The following is a 14,876-nucleotide window of genomic DNA, read 5'->3' as shown; positions in this document are numbered from 1 at the left end:
TTTCTTTAACTATTAGAAAGCGACAATGCAAAACAACAACAACAAAAAGCAAATCAACCCTCTGCCCTTCAAAACTCAGCCCCCAAATGAAAGTGAGCCATATTATTTATTTTTAGTGCTGTATATTTGGAGAGGAACAGGTAAATTAGACACTGAGATCTCCCCAGATACTTAGGTTGAGGGGGCAGGAAAATGCATTGCAGGCTCCTCAGGCTGATGGACTGGGCATGCTTAACCCCATCCAACCAATATCCAGCTGGACTGCAGATACGGGCATGGAAGAGAACAAAGACACATTCTGGTGCTCCCCACTACAGGAAGTGTGAGCCAAAAGGTGCTGTGCTTTCATGCCCCGATGTGCTCCAGGCAGTTACTACCTTCTGCTGTGCTCTGCCATCCACAGCGGTGTGCAGTCGGCAGAGGGGTGAATGGGTGTGCTGCTGCCTGGCACCGTAGCTCAGGAAACAGGAATAATTTTGCTCTGTCTAAGTCTTGCTCAGTGCTGTGAGACTGCTCAGGATTTGATGTTGACTACAGTGTGTGTGTGTTTTGTCTGTGCATCTAAGTATTGAGTGGCAAAAAATTGTCATCACAGGAAATAATGCCTTAACATGGTAAAAAGCAGGCTGCTTTCTATTTCTCATTATTCCCCTTGGGATCCCCAAAGAGTCATCTTTTTTGTCATGCCCCGTGCTCAGCATTCATTGTCTATAATTCAAAAATCCTGTGTTTCCGTATTCTGTTATTAGGCTCTGCAGAATGAAATAGTAACCACTGAATTCTGGTGTGTCTGCTTTCCTACACTCACCAAGGCTTCACCTTTAAGTTTGTTCTCTGCACCTTTCACTCAGGCTTGGGTTTTCCCTTCCAAAGGAGACCCAAAGTGCTTTTTAAAGATTCAAACAGTGTTATCAGCATTGTGGTAGAGCCAAAAGAAGCAGAACTTTACCCCAAGTGAAGGTTACAACTGCCTTGTAGTGCTATTACTCCAAAATTTGCTGAAATCATGAGATTATTGAAAAGTTAGGAAGTTTGTAATGCATTTGGGAACACAGACTTATGCTTCTACCTAGGAACTAGTGGGTTAGGTTAAGATAACCTGACTTCACTCATAATACAAGTGAATTCCTGATAAAGGAAAAAAGACCCAGGGATTGAATGAATACATTTTTGTGTGCTGAGGAATCTCTCTTACTGTGATAATGGTTCCTTGGGAACAGTGCAGCAGCGTTTCTAGTTGTCAGTTCCTCTCAGGGCTTTGTCACTGTTTCTGGACATGAAGGAGTGTGGATAGCGGCTTGTTGCCCAAGCTGTATACCTTGGTGTATGTTTTATACTGGTGTTTTTGTGACAAATCAACACTTTATGGCAAATAAAATGTGATTTTCTGTTTTTAATGGTTTTGGAGCTGGAAAATGAGACTTCAGCCTTTTGTATGGAGTTGGGGGGAGGCAGTTGGTGGGAAGTACCACCAACTCTTCTATGATCCTAGGCCTTTGGGAGATTGAACTGGAAAGATTCAACCTCCAGGAAGGCTTTTCTTACAGAAGTTAGGGTCTAGTGCAATAGCCCTGTTTTGGAGCGGGCTCAGAAAATACAGAAAGTAATTGAGTGGGAATTTATAAAAAGGACTGTGGGATTAGTGCCTGTAACAGAAGCTGGTGAAGAGGATGCCTTTCCTGCACTCCTGCTGCTCTAGGGTCATGGTCTAGCCACGAACCAGCAGAAAATGGTGCTGTCACTGGCCCTGATGTGTGGAGAGGCTGGGAGTGAGAGGGAGGCTGAGCTGCAAAGCTGTGGTGCTCATCCCCCAGTGCACCATCCATTGGAGCTGCCACAGTGGGCCACAGTTCATACCTGGGAAGGGACAGGCTCTGGGAAGGAGAGAGAAGTTAGTCAAGTAACAGGTGAGAGCGCTCCAAGAGGTGGTGGGGAAGCAGGCTGGCCAAACCAGCTTCAGAAAGAATCCAGGAAAGTTTTGGCAAAAGAGATGCTGAAGGCAAATCCCAGCCATCTACTGTCCTGTGGGAAGCCCCTGCTGCTGCACACAGGGCTCCTTTGAGGTTTCTTCTGCTCTGGACTTGTCTTATGGGCTTCTAGGACCTGTTTTCATGATGTTGCATTATCAAAGCCTCCCAGAAGAGTGACAGAAGACAATTTCTCAAGGGCTGGGGATCCAGTTTTGGTGCTTTCTCATTTCTCCAAGGTAAGAAAATCCCCAGTTCTAAAGGGAAGGTTTACTCTCCTGGCCCCTGGCAGAGCTGGGATCCCTCTCTGCATGTGCATGACTGACATCTTTCTGGTACATCCAGTTTCTGTTGCTCTCTTGGGATGAGCTGACTCCTGGCATCTGCTGAGGAGTCTCAAAGAGTATTTAGGAGTTGGCATTCATATTCCTCACCCATCACAGCTCTGGCCCAGCAGCTAGGGTTGTTCAACAGCCCCTGAGGGTTACGTGAAGAAGTGGTGTCCCTCAGCGCTGCCCTGGAGGCAGGCTCGGCACAGCAGACCTGGGCATATTCCTTACCCACCCAGGCTGGTGCCCAGCATCCTGGTGTTTATTGGGTTGAAAAATCAGCAGTGCCACCCGGTGCAGCGTTCCTGGTAAGGGAGGATGCTCTGTGCTGAGCAGGTGGTCCAAATGCCTGGGGCTTGGTTTTTTTTTTTACTTTGAGGAAAAAAGAAAATGGTTCTGCTCTGGATCCAGCTAAGCAGGAGTGAAAGGAAAACTCTTGGAAAGAGAAAAGTAGAGAAAGAGAAAGAGAAAGAAGAGAAAGAGAAAACCCCAAAACGAAGCACACTTGCTTTGGATTGGCTCAAAACTCAAGTATGTTTCAGTCAGGAAAGAGAGCACAGATGCGTGCAGTTCCAAAAAGCCACATCTATAACACGGAAACATTTAAAAAGAGGTATTTCAACTGACAATTGTATATATATGTATGTAAAGCGATTGGTTAGGGGCCAAGCTTATGAAAGCAAATTTAAAACCCCAAAGTTATTTCTGTTGCAGAGACTGTTGATAAGCACGAAGTCAAGTTTTTTTTTTTTTTTAAAAAAAGTACTTAATTTCGTTTCTACTCCATCATCTGTTTGCAGTAGGACCCTTTCCGGCCGGGCTGCCTGGCGCTGCGCTAACCAGCAGAGAGCAGCGTCCGCTCGCGCGCCGGCGCCGCTGCCGGCCCCGGGGAGTGGGGCCTGCGGGGCCCGGCGGGAGCCCGCCCGGCCCGACGCTGCCCGGGCGCTGGCCCGCTCGCTCGCTCGCTCACCCGCGGCTCTGGAGGCCGCATTATAAAGCAGCAGCCGCAAAGCTGAGTCATTTGGCACTCGCTCCTGCCTGGCTGGCGGCTGTTGAACAGTGCCTGAGCTTTGAATCAGACTGGCTGTATCGAAAGGTGGGGTTTTGGTTTTTTTTGGCCGGTTCCAGATGTGTGAGAAAGATAGCTGGCGCTCCCGTTGAACTCCTGCGGGGCTTCGAGCCGAGCGCTACAGTAGCAATACGGCCGCCCTGTTAAAGCCACCCTGGCATCTGCAGGCTGGAGCTGACCACGGGTTATCTCCGCAGACTTGGTTGTCCCAGGAAGCAGACCGTTCCAGCCCCACAACTCAATTTTGTGACACTTTGTGCACCCCCACTCCCAAGTCCCCGGAGTTCAGCTGAGCCTCACCCTGTTCTCGGTCTCCGTGCCTGTGGATGATGTGGCCTTGCTGAGGTGTCCCCTTCCTGCCTTTTTAAAAACTTTTTTTGTAAGAAGTATCAGCATAGACGCAGAACAGCACGCATGTTTTTAATTGAAGGCTTTATTTTCTTGTTTCAGCTTTAAATCTAATTTTCCATCATTTTGTGGGTCTATAGCAGGGCTTTGTGTCATTGTTTGGCTTCAGATCCATGGCCATGGCTGTGTTTGATGCGGGCACCCTGGCACCACAGCCAGGCTCCGGGGGATGGGGCATCTGCCACACAGTTGTGGCGTGGCTGTTTGGAGAGGGATGAATGAGAAGCGAGAGGTGCCAGCGTATGAGCAGAGCTGACTTGCTGCGGAGCTGCACAGGAGTGAGGAGGTGATTGCACAGCCCATCTGTCGAGGGCAAAATCAGGTATTTCCTGCAAGTCACCTTTTGAATGGGTTGGGAATGCTCCGCAAAGTCTGATCCAGCAGAAAAATCCCAAGATGTTCAAATTGAAACTGGTCTTGAAACAAATTAATGTCTGCTGGCCCCAAAGAAATTACTGGGCCAAAAGGTTTTACACTGTTGGAAGAACCTGGTTTCAGTGATTTTGGTGATATTTGCTTTTTAGTCCAAATGGTCTTTGTTTTGGAAGGTTAGTAAATACAGACTACAAAGTAGCGAAGAAGGAAAATACTGAAGTTTAACAAATAGCCCTTGAAATTTTAAAAATTATTTGCTCAATCTGAGCTGCTTTGGAAGGGGGGTGAGGGGGAAGTTGTCTTTTTGACTTCTTGATTTGGAATGAGGAAATTGTCATTATAACTGTCTGAAGGATGACAAAAATCTTTTCCAATTTAGCTCTGTGATGCAAATAGGGCAAATGCTGGCAGAACCTTTTAAGGAGAAAAAACATCTTACCCTAATGGTGTTAGTTATTTTTTTAAAAGTTAATGTTTGGCTATCCCTTAAGGGGATTCGGGGAGCCAATATCTAATCTCAGGTTCCTGTGAGTCCCAGGGAACCTCCAGATCCTCTGTGTAGATTAGCCTTTTGGGTAGACAATATAGGGGAGGGGGAAAAAATGAACTGAAATCTATAGGCTGTAGGTAAATGGCACTTGATGAAGGGAATGAGGAAAGAAGATGATATATAGAACTGATTGTTCCCATGTAAGTATTTTTCATTGTTTTTTGTAGATTAGCTGTCTGTAAAAATATGGGGTAACTGGGTATATGAGCATGTAGAGGGCAGAAGACCAGCTCCTGGCTCTGGTTCTCCTTGTCCTCTCTCTTGCCCCAGTGGGGGAGTCTCTCACTCTGCTCAGTGTTGCGGAGGGAAATGAAATATGTGTGATTTGAACTGCATATGGGGGAGATTTTCCTCCACTGTGAACTGGACCTGATTCATCAACTCATGCTGATTGCAGCTGCAGTTTCATGTCAAGTCTTTTGGCCAGATCCAGTTTCAGAAGTCTATGTTCCTACAACCCCTCTGGCTCTGGTCCTGGTGCCTGTTTAGCAATACTGTTGAGCTTATTGCTATGCAAGAAGTAATGACTTTACTCTAAACTGGTTTGGTGTAGTGATTTGTTTAAAATACAAAACAAAAAATAAACAGTGCTGGTAGTTTTTGTCACAGGATCACTTAGTAGATCCCCTAGAGCCATAGAAATTGGATGACTTGGAGACAGCAACCTTTAACCAGGCAGGGGGAGGAGGTGATGTGGGACTGAGAAGCTATGGTGAAAGGGAAGATGGAGCAGCAGGTTAACCTGGATCTTCCACTGAAAGAAATGCAGTGGGAAATGGCAGTCTTGCCGGGCTGACTCTGCTCAATCAAGTCAGGCTGACTGATAGCACAGTCATAAATACTAAAAGAAGGTTTTCTTCCTCAATAAAACAATCTCAAGAAGGCTTGAGATGATAACTTTCTTGAACTGATTTATTAGTGCATGATAACTCAGCTCATTATGAAAGAGTAAAACTGCACCTCAGTGAAGCACGGAGTCAGCATGGAGGGTGAGGTGTATGTGTGCATCTTGAATAGGATGTGCAGCTCCCCCAGCCCAAAAGGCAGAGCAGAATTGAAGAGGTACAGAGAGTGGGCCAAAAGACAGCCTGAGTGTTGGAATAGGCTCTGCTCAGCAAGCAAGTAAAAGGAACAAGGATTTTGCTTTGTAAAAATCAGGGCTGGAGAGCAGAGCCAATAGCCATCTATGGAAAACATGAGAGGAGTGATGAAGGGGATAAGTAATGGCTATTCACTATTTCTAATAATTTTAGAACCAGAGAAAAGACGGGAACTTATCAGGTGGCAGCTTTAAAGTGAAAGGAGGAATGTTTTGTCCAATGTTCAGTCCAGCTGTGGAGCTCCTTGCCAAAAGGTGTGGTACTAAATGGTTGCATTACTTCAACATCATTCAGAAAAACTAATGGAAAAAAAAAACCCCTCAACAAGACACTATCTCTGCTTCAGGAAACTTTGAGAATACTAGGAAAGTGGGTCTGTAATGCCTCTACTGCTCTTATGCTCTTCCCTGGGTGTCTACACCAGGCTGGTGTCAGAGACAAGATGCTGGCCTGGACTGGACCTTTGGTTTGATCTCATAGCTGCCCTGGAGAGCAAGCCTTGAACTATGTGATTCATATTTACAAACTTTAACTCATTTAGAAGAAAATGCAAATTGTTGCCAAGAGAAACCTATTGAATTTTTTCTCTCTCTTGTGCATGCTCTGCCAGACGCAAACAGATTCATGTTTAACAGAGCCTGAACACAGTTGCATCTGGACATCTCCCTGTAGTGCACAATCTCCTGAGTTCCAGACTTTCATTATTTCTCTTCAAGTAATCAGGAAAGCAGAACTTCTGGTGCAGACTTTCTTACTATAACCAAAAAAACTGTGAAAGCATGACTAGCTTTGCTATGGGCAGCCTGAGCTCCACAATGCTTGAAACAAGCAGCAAGCACCAATGACACCAGCTTCCCTCCCCAGGTAGGATAATTGTTCTCCACCAGTGTCAATAAAAATAAGGTAAAGAAAGATAATTTACTTTAAAAGATGAATCATGGATTTTGCAAGAAAGCAGAGAGCTAATGTTCACCACCCACACCTAAACTGGATGCACAGAAGGAAGAAGAAAAAAAAAAAACAACACATGCAGGGCTATCCCCTTCCTGTCACCGCCCTTGCAGAGTGGAGTGCACTCAGTCACTGACCCAAGCCTAGGCCAAGAGCCACTGCCACCAGGGCCATCAGGCATGGGAGGCTCTCCAAGAAGGGGCAGGACGTGTATGCAACCCCATTTTGTAACTCCCTGAAATGCTATGACCCTCCCACGCCATTCTTCACTCCTCATTCTTCACTCCTTCACTCCTTCACATTTCGTGGTGATGAGAAATGCAGTGATCCTCTTTGAAAATGAGGGTTCAGCACAGAGGAGGCTCTGACCCTGCTAGGAGCATCCAGCTGGTGGGGACGGTCACTGGGAGGTGGTGAGTTCTCCTGCTCCAGCACTGAGGAGTCTCTGGCTGGCTGGAGCACTGCAGTTACAGTAGGAGCTGGGTGCAATTGCATTGATAGTGCATGGTACAGCAGATCTACTCACTTCAGTGCTCAGAAAAGGTAGATTCCCTCTTGCAGCCACAAAAAAAAAGCCTGCAAAGCAGCTTGTAGACACACATATATGTTAATAACATACTACCAGCATGAAGACAGGTAGAATTTCCCCAGCTGTTATGGGACCAGAATGATTAAACTCGAGCAAATGACAACCAGGAATTTTAGTCCTTAGTTTTACTTTGCTGAATATTGTTCAAGTACTTTGAAAGCAAAGGAGGAAATAAATAAGCAAACACCAAGTAAGAGCCAAAAGGACCAAACACTGGTCATATGTACAGGACAGATTGGGAAGGCAGACAGCAATGGGGGAAGGAGTAATATAGTGGTGTAGTTGATGCAGCTGTTGATCGGAGAAAGGGGAATACTTAGGGGAAAATCTAGAAATATGTAGAATACTGTGAATTAATCATAGAATCATGGAATTGTTTAGGTTGGAAAAGACCTTTAAGATCATCAAGTCCAACCATTAACCTAGCACTGCCAAATCCACCACTAAACCATGTCCCTAAGCGCCACATCTACACGTCTTTTAAATGCCTCCAGGGATAGTGACTTGACCACTTCCCCGGGCAGCCTGTTCCAATGCTTGACAACCCTTTTGGTGAATAAATTTTTCCCAATATCCAATCTAAACCTTCCCTGGCACAACTTGAGGCCATTTCCTCTTGTCCTATCACTTGTTACTTGGGAGAAGAGACCAACCCCCACCTCTCTACAACCTCCTTTCAGGTAGTTGTAGAGAGCGATAAGGTCTCCCCTGAGACTCCTTTTCTCCAGACTAAACAACCACAGTTCCCTCAGCCGCTCCTCATAAGACTTGTGCTCTAGGCCCTTCACCAGCTTCGTTGCCCTTCTCTGGACATGCTCCAGCACCTCAATGTCTCTCTTGGAGTGAGGGGCCCAAAACTGGACACAGTATTCAAGGTGCAGCCTCACCAGTGCTGAGTACAGGGGGATGATCACTTCCCTAGTCCTGCTGGCCACTCTATTTCTGATACAAGCCAGGGTGCTATTGGCCTTCTTGGCCACCTGGGCACACTGCTGGCTCATATTCAGACGGCTGTTGACCAATAACCCCAGGTCCTTTTCTGCCAGGCAGCTTTCCAGCCACTCTTCCCCAAGCCTGTAGCGCTGCATGGGGTTGTTGTGACCCAAGCACAGGACCTTGCACTGAGCCTTGTTGAACCTCATACAATTGGCCTTGGCCCATCGATCCAGCCTGTCCAGGTCCCTCTGCAGAGCCTTCCTACCCTCCAGCAGATCCACACTCCTGCCCAATTTGGTGTCATCTGCAAACTTACTGAGGGAGCACTCGATCCCCTCGTCCAGATCATTAATAAAGATATTAAACAAGACTGGCCCCAACACTGAGCCCTGGGGAACACCGCTTGTGACCAGTCACCAACTGGAGTAAACTCCATTCACCACAACTCTTTGGGCTCAGCCATCCAGACAGTTTTTTATCCAGCAAAGCGTACACCCATCCAAGCCATGAGCAGCCAGCTTCTCCAGGAGAATGCTGTGGGAACTGGTGTCAAAGGCTTTACTAAAGTCTAGGTAGATAACGTCTACAGCCTTTCCCTCATCCACTACGTGGGTCACCTTGTCATAGAAGGAGATCAGGTTGGTCAAGCAGGACCTGCCTTTCCTAAACCCATGCTGGCTGGGCCTGGTCACCTGGTTGTCCTGCATGTGCTGCGTGATGGCACTCAAGATGATCTGCTCCATAGCCTTCCCTGGCACTGAGATCAGGCTGACATGCCTGTAGTTCCCCAGATCCTCCTTCTGGCCCTTCTTGTAGATGGGTGTCACATTTGCTAACCTCCAGTCAACTGGGACCTCCCCGGTTAGCCAGGACTGCTGATAAAGGATTGAAAGAGGCTTGGTGAGCACTTCCACCAGCTCCCTCAGTACTCTTGGGTGGATCCCATCTGGCCCCATAGACCTGTGTGTGTCTCAGTGGTGTAGCAGGTCATTAATCATTTCCCCTTGGATTATGGGGGCTTCATTCTGCTCCCTGTCCCTGTCTTCCAGCTCAGGGGGCTGAGTACCCGGAGCACAACTGGTTTTACTATTAAAGACTGAAGCAAAGAAGGCATTAAGTACCTCAAGCCTTTTCCTCATCCTTTGTCACTGTGTTTCCCCCTTGCATCTGATAAAGATTGGAGATTCTCTTTAGCCCTCCTTTTGTTGCTAATGTATTTATAGAAATATTTTTATTGTCTTTTACGGCAGTAGCCAGATTAAGTTCTAGTTGAGCTTTGGCCCTTCTAATTCTCTCCCTGCATAACCTCACGACATCCTTGTAGTCCTCCTGAGTTGCCTGCCCTTCTTCTAAAGGTCATAAACTCTCCTTTTTTTCCTGAGTTTCAGCCAAAGCTCTCTGTTCAGCCAGGCCAGTCTTCTTCCCCACCGGCTTGTCTTTCGGCACATGGGATGGCCTGCTCCTGCACCTTTAAGATTTCCTTCTTGAAGGATGTCCAGCCTTCCTGGACTCCTTTGCCCTTCACAACTGCCTCCCAAGGGACTCTGTCAACCAGTATCTGAAACAGGCCAAAGTCTGGTCTCTGGAAGTCCAAAGCACCAGTTCTGCTGACTCCCCTCTTTACTTCTCCAAGAGTCAAAAACTCCATCATTTTGTGATCGCTATGCCCAAGACAGCCTCCAACCACCACATCACCCACAAGTCCTTCTCTGTTCACAAACAACAGGTCCAGCGGGGCGCCTTCCCTAGTTGGCTCCCTCACCAGCTGTGTCAGGAAGTTATCTTCCACACATTCCAGGAACCTCCTCGACTGTTTCCTCTCTGCTGTGTTGTATTTCCAGCAGACATCTGGTAAGTTGAAGTCTCCCGCGTGAACAAGGCCTAGCGATTGTGAGACTTCTCCCAGCTGCTTATAGAATATTTAATCTGCCTCTTCATCCTGGTTGGGTGGTCTGTAACAGACCCCCACCATGATATCTGCCTTGTTGGCCTTCCCCCTGATTCTTACCCATAAACACACAACCCTATCGTCACCATCATTAAGCTCTAGACAATCAAAACACTCCCTAACATACAGAGCTACCCCACCGCCTCTCCTGCCTTGCCTATCCCTTAATATTGGTTGTTTGAAATAATGAGAGGAATCTGCCATATTCCGCCTGTCCAGATAGAGCTACTGGGCTGTGAAATGACAAATCAAGTTAAGGTGCCAGGCAGAAAGGCTGTAATGACAGACTGTGACTGCTGAGGCATTGGCCAGACTCTGGAGCTGGTGACCTGGGAGAAGCTCGGGGCAGGGTGAGTCGCTGGAGGGATCCTGGGTCCAGCTGGAGAGTCTGAGGCTGGACAGTCCTGAGTGCACTGCTTCCTTTGGGATCTTGGAAATGATCATCTGGGATTGATGTTTCCATGAAAATCAGTTTGGGAGGATTGTTTTGAAGTTTTTCATCTAGGAAACTAGATAGCAATTAGATATAGAATTAATTTGAGTTTTTTTCAATAAAACCATTAAAAATGTTCCCATGAGCATTTCTGCATAGATCAAAAAATTTCTGGCAGGCTTTGGCCAGCTGGGTCCCCTTGGACGGGGACACAAGAGCCTGGATGTTACAGTGTGGAGCTTATGGGGCAGGGAGCATCCAGCCTTGTTCCTGTCACCTGGCTGCCAGGCTGGACAAAGCTTGTGGCTGCATGGTGCCTGTGGCCAGCTCCAGGCTTTCGCTAGGTGAGAGCTGACAACACTGCTGTGGGAGACCTGAAATCATGCAGCTGGAATCCAAACCCTGGGCCTGATTGTAAACCCCTGCCCCGAGTCTCCAGTGAGTCAGTTTGGTGCCATCAAACAAGACCTGTCTGCTTGTGCTGAGACACTGCTCCAGGCATTAAGACACCAGGCAACTGTACATTCAATTTTGGAGATGCAGACTTTGATTAAATCCAGGGTTTACAAAATAAAATCAAAAGGAATGGGAGTCTAGGGGGAAAGGCACAAACAAGGAGAAATGTCAGTAAACTGTGAATCAGCAGAATCGGACTTTCCAGCTCCTCTCTTGGAGTTTCAGCAGGGCTAACTTCATTAAAAGGACTCAAAGACACAGGCTTTGATAGAGAAGCATCTCCATCTGCTCTGAGAGCCATGCTCCTCTGGAGCTCTGCAAATGCTAACAGATATGTACTGTGATCTGCACGTTCATCAGCCAGAGTACTTTCTGAGGACCTTGGCTGGCTAGCAGCATTGTCTCATCGAGGTTTAATAGATGCTCCTTCTACACCCCAAACGCATACAGAACTAGCTAGTGCTACGCTTCATCTACTAGATGTAATTTTCCAACTTCAAAGCTTATACTTTTATGAAATATGAATGCATGTTCAATTTCTCCTTCATTTGACCTTCCTGAGGACCACTGATGGGGCTTGAAATGTGCCACCACTGTGTGTTATGTGTGCGTGCGCTGGATTTTTACCAATGTGGATGAAAGAGGCAAACCAGCCTCGTTCTCTGTGGCTTTCTGTAACAGGCTGGGCTGCAGGCGTCCAGATCCCCAAATCGCTGCCCAGTGCACTACCATGCAAATCACTGCAGGAGCAAGGGTTGCTCTGCTCTTAGTGAACCCCAGTGCTGCCTCTCAGTACTCCCACTCTCCTGGCATTGGGGATTATTTTTTTCTTTGGTCAGTTTTAGTTTGATAAAGAATGTATAAGCCATTTTCTCCTTTTGGGCCAAGACACTATCTTCAATACAGAGAATCAAGATATTTCTACATTTAAACTCCATTGCAGCAACATGGTCATATTGACTCCACTTACCAACCACAACATTGCTTAATGGCTCCAGTGCAAATAGAGGTCCAGGCACAGACTTCAGAGTTGGTTGCACCAATAGAGTCACTTTTTCATTCTGGAAGTAACGAATGGTTTAGGCGTGGTAGGCAGGAAAATAAAACCTCACTGGAAGACAGATGAGGGCAGCATTTCCCTGTAATGTCAGGACATGCGTGTTCCTCTCTGAATAGGTTTTCATTTTATGCTGGCTGTTAGTGTCTAAGCTCCTTCCAGAGGAGCCTTGCCAAATGTTCTGGTTCTTCATATGAAATTTGGGGGCCACATTGCTTGTGAAGTATGCAGAAAGTATAGAAAAAACAGAGGTAGTCTTTGCAACTCTGAGCACTCATTTATGTTAAAGAGGTGTGCTCCCCTTTTCTAATGGTTTCTTTAGCATTGCTTGTTTTTTTGTTTTGTGGTTGTTTTTGTTTTTTTTAATAATCGTGTACAGTGAATGGTGTATTTGCTGTTTCTCTGTTTTTTTAAAGGGAGGAATGGCCACAGTAGCCAATGGGGAACTGTGTCAATGAAACATAAGTACCACAGAAGTGGGCAAAGGTGTTTTTCCATGCTGATGCTGTTGCTTCTTTCTCTGTTCATGTCTTCCTTGTGTCATGACCAGGCTGAGGATGATATTTAACTGTCAGGACAGTCTGGGAAGTCTCCAGCTGATACTGTTGGTCCTGGAAGGCTTTCCCTAAAGAGCCAATTCTGGCCCTTGCACCTATCACCAGCGTATGCAGACCACGTGGCAGATCCCCTATTATTCTGGGATGTTTAAAGTTCAGTTTGCTCCTCTGGGACAGGTAGGAGCTGTGGCTTTCCCACAGCCAAGGTTACTCTGTAAGACCAAGCCAGCAGTGGGTAAAACCCATCTCCCATCTCACTGCAGTGCTGCAATGGATGAGTTCATATTTTACCTTTTGGACTTTTAGCTGAAAGTTGGATTCTCTGGTCCTGCTTAGCATGCGGCTGCACCGAGCCGGCACTCCTCCCGCTCGTCTGGAGTGCTAAGATTCATTAGCCTGCATTTATCAGCTCTTGCCAGGAAAATGGTGAATAATGAGGCCTGGTTCAGGTAATGAAATGATCTCCCTCTCACATCTGATTACATTGCTGCTTATTATTTCCTCAGTGTGTAATTTTGCTTCCCTGGAAACTTGTTTTGTAAACACTAATGACTGTGCAGTTATGGCCCAAAGTTAAACCTCCGAGCAGTGCTGCAGAAGCCTGGTGAGCCGTGTGGCCTGGCTGTTTGTGTTACCACATGTGCTTCATTAGCTAATGTGAGGATGGAGACAGCCCCTGCCCCTTTGCTGGAAGGTACAAAGAACAACACCAGGAAAGGTGCAGCCCTTGGCATCCATCATGAGCAGCTTATACCCTTTGTTCAGGTACCAGTGCTGTGATTTAGCCTACCTAACTGCCCTTCTTCTCTGGCATTGAGTTTCTCAGTGAGATATCTACCCTGATCCCTCTCCATTTGTAATATGTTAGCCAAGAAAAAGACACATTCCTCTCATTTCTTCCTTTCTTCCTTTTCTTCTTGAGTAACCAGAGCAGTGCAGGCTATTCCAGACGTCTTATATGAGGATAGTAAAACTGTTTGCTTTCTACTGGAATGACTTTGCTTGTACATCTTAGAATTTCGTCTGCTTTTTCCATGGCAGCATCCACTTGGCAGCCTGGAGTCACCCTAAGTTAAACAAATGCAACCAGAAATCCTCATCCTTAGCCCCAGAGAGATGACCTTGCACTGTGTGCTCTTTGTCCCATTTCTACAACACAAGCCTTTGAGATCATCCAGTTTTCCTATATGATCTTCTCTCCAACCTCTGTGTGAACTTGGTGACACCATCACCACTTTAGCTACTTCCTTCTCCAACTTATCTTTTTTTTAAGAATCTCCAGTTCTCCTACCATAGTATTTGTACCTGTGGGAGATGTTTTACTGAAGTCTAAGCAAATGAGAGCTGCCCAGCTAATGTGGGTAGCACACTGGAAAAATGTCATATATCTATGATAAGCTCTATTCTTGAACAAATTCCTCTTTCAGTAAGACAGCTCATTGCAATGGCTTTGTGAATGGTGTTTCTATGACATACAGAGTCTAGAAAATGCAGGACAGCTTTGTGTTATTGTCAAAGAAGTAAAGCCCTGTTTATGTAGGATGTAATTTCTTTTTCTGCAGGTCCTGCCCCCCTGTAATAATTATATATCTTCTCAAGATATATATCTTTATATCTTCTATCATTTCCCTCCTCGTTATTTCTTTGCCGTACTATGTAGGAGTGCCAGTAACTGCCTGGGACTCCCTTGTGCAAGGCACTGTACAAACAAGGAGCAGAGGACTCATCAGCCCAAGTCTAAGCCCTACAGCAGCATGCATGAGCCAGTCCCTAAGAGTGCAGGCAGACGTAGACAGCGGTTTGAACAAGGCTCCAAGACAACACTGTTTCACCAAAGCCCCTGGACCACTATGCAAAGCTCTGTGACAGATTTTCACTCTCCTGCCCTCTCCATGCTGCACTTGGGGGACCATGCATCTTTTAGGAGATGCATTTCCCTGATGGTCCCTTTGGTCACATAAAAGCTGCTGGGAGTAAATCTCATCCTACAGGTAGGCTGTGTCTCACCCAGGAGTGTCTGGAAGAGTTTTATGGTCTCTTTAGAGGGATTGTCAAGACACAGTTCATAAATTTGAGGAGGCACCTGGCCCTGTTATGGACTACTGTGGTGTGCCTTGCTGGGACAAACTGTCCCCAGGGTAGTGCCTCCCC

Source organism: Ciconia boyciana, chromosome 12 (assembly GCF_034638445.1).
Source record: "Ciconia boyciana chromosome 12, ASM3463844v1, whole genome shotgun sequence".
Lineage (NCBI taxonomy): Eukaryota > Metazoa > Chordata > Aves > Ciconiiformes > Ciconiidae > Ciconia > Ciconia boyciana.
The sequence above is the reverse complement of the archived record's forward strand: the minus strand, read 5'-3'. Positions refer to the sequence as shown.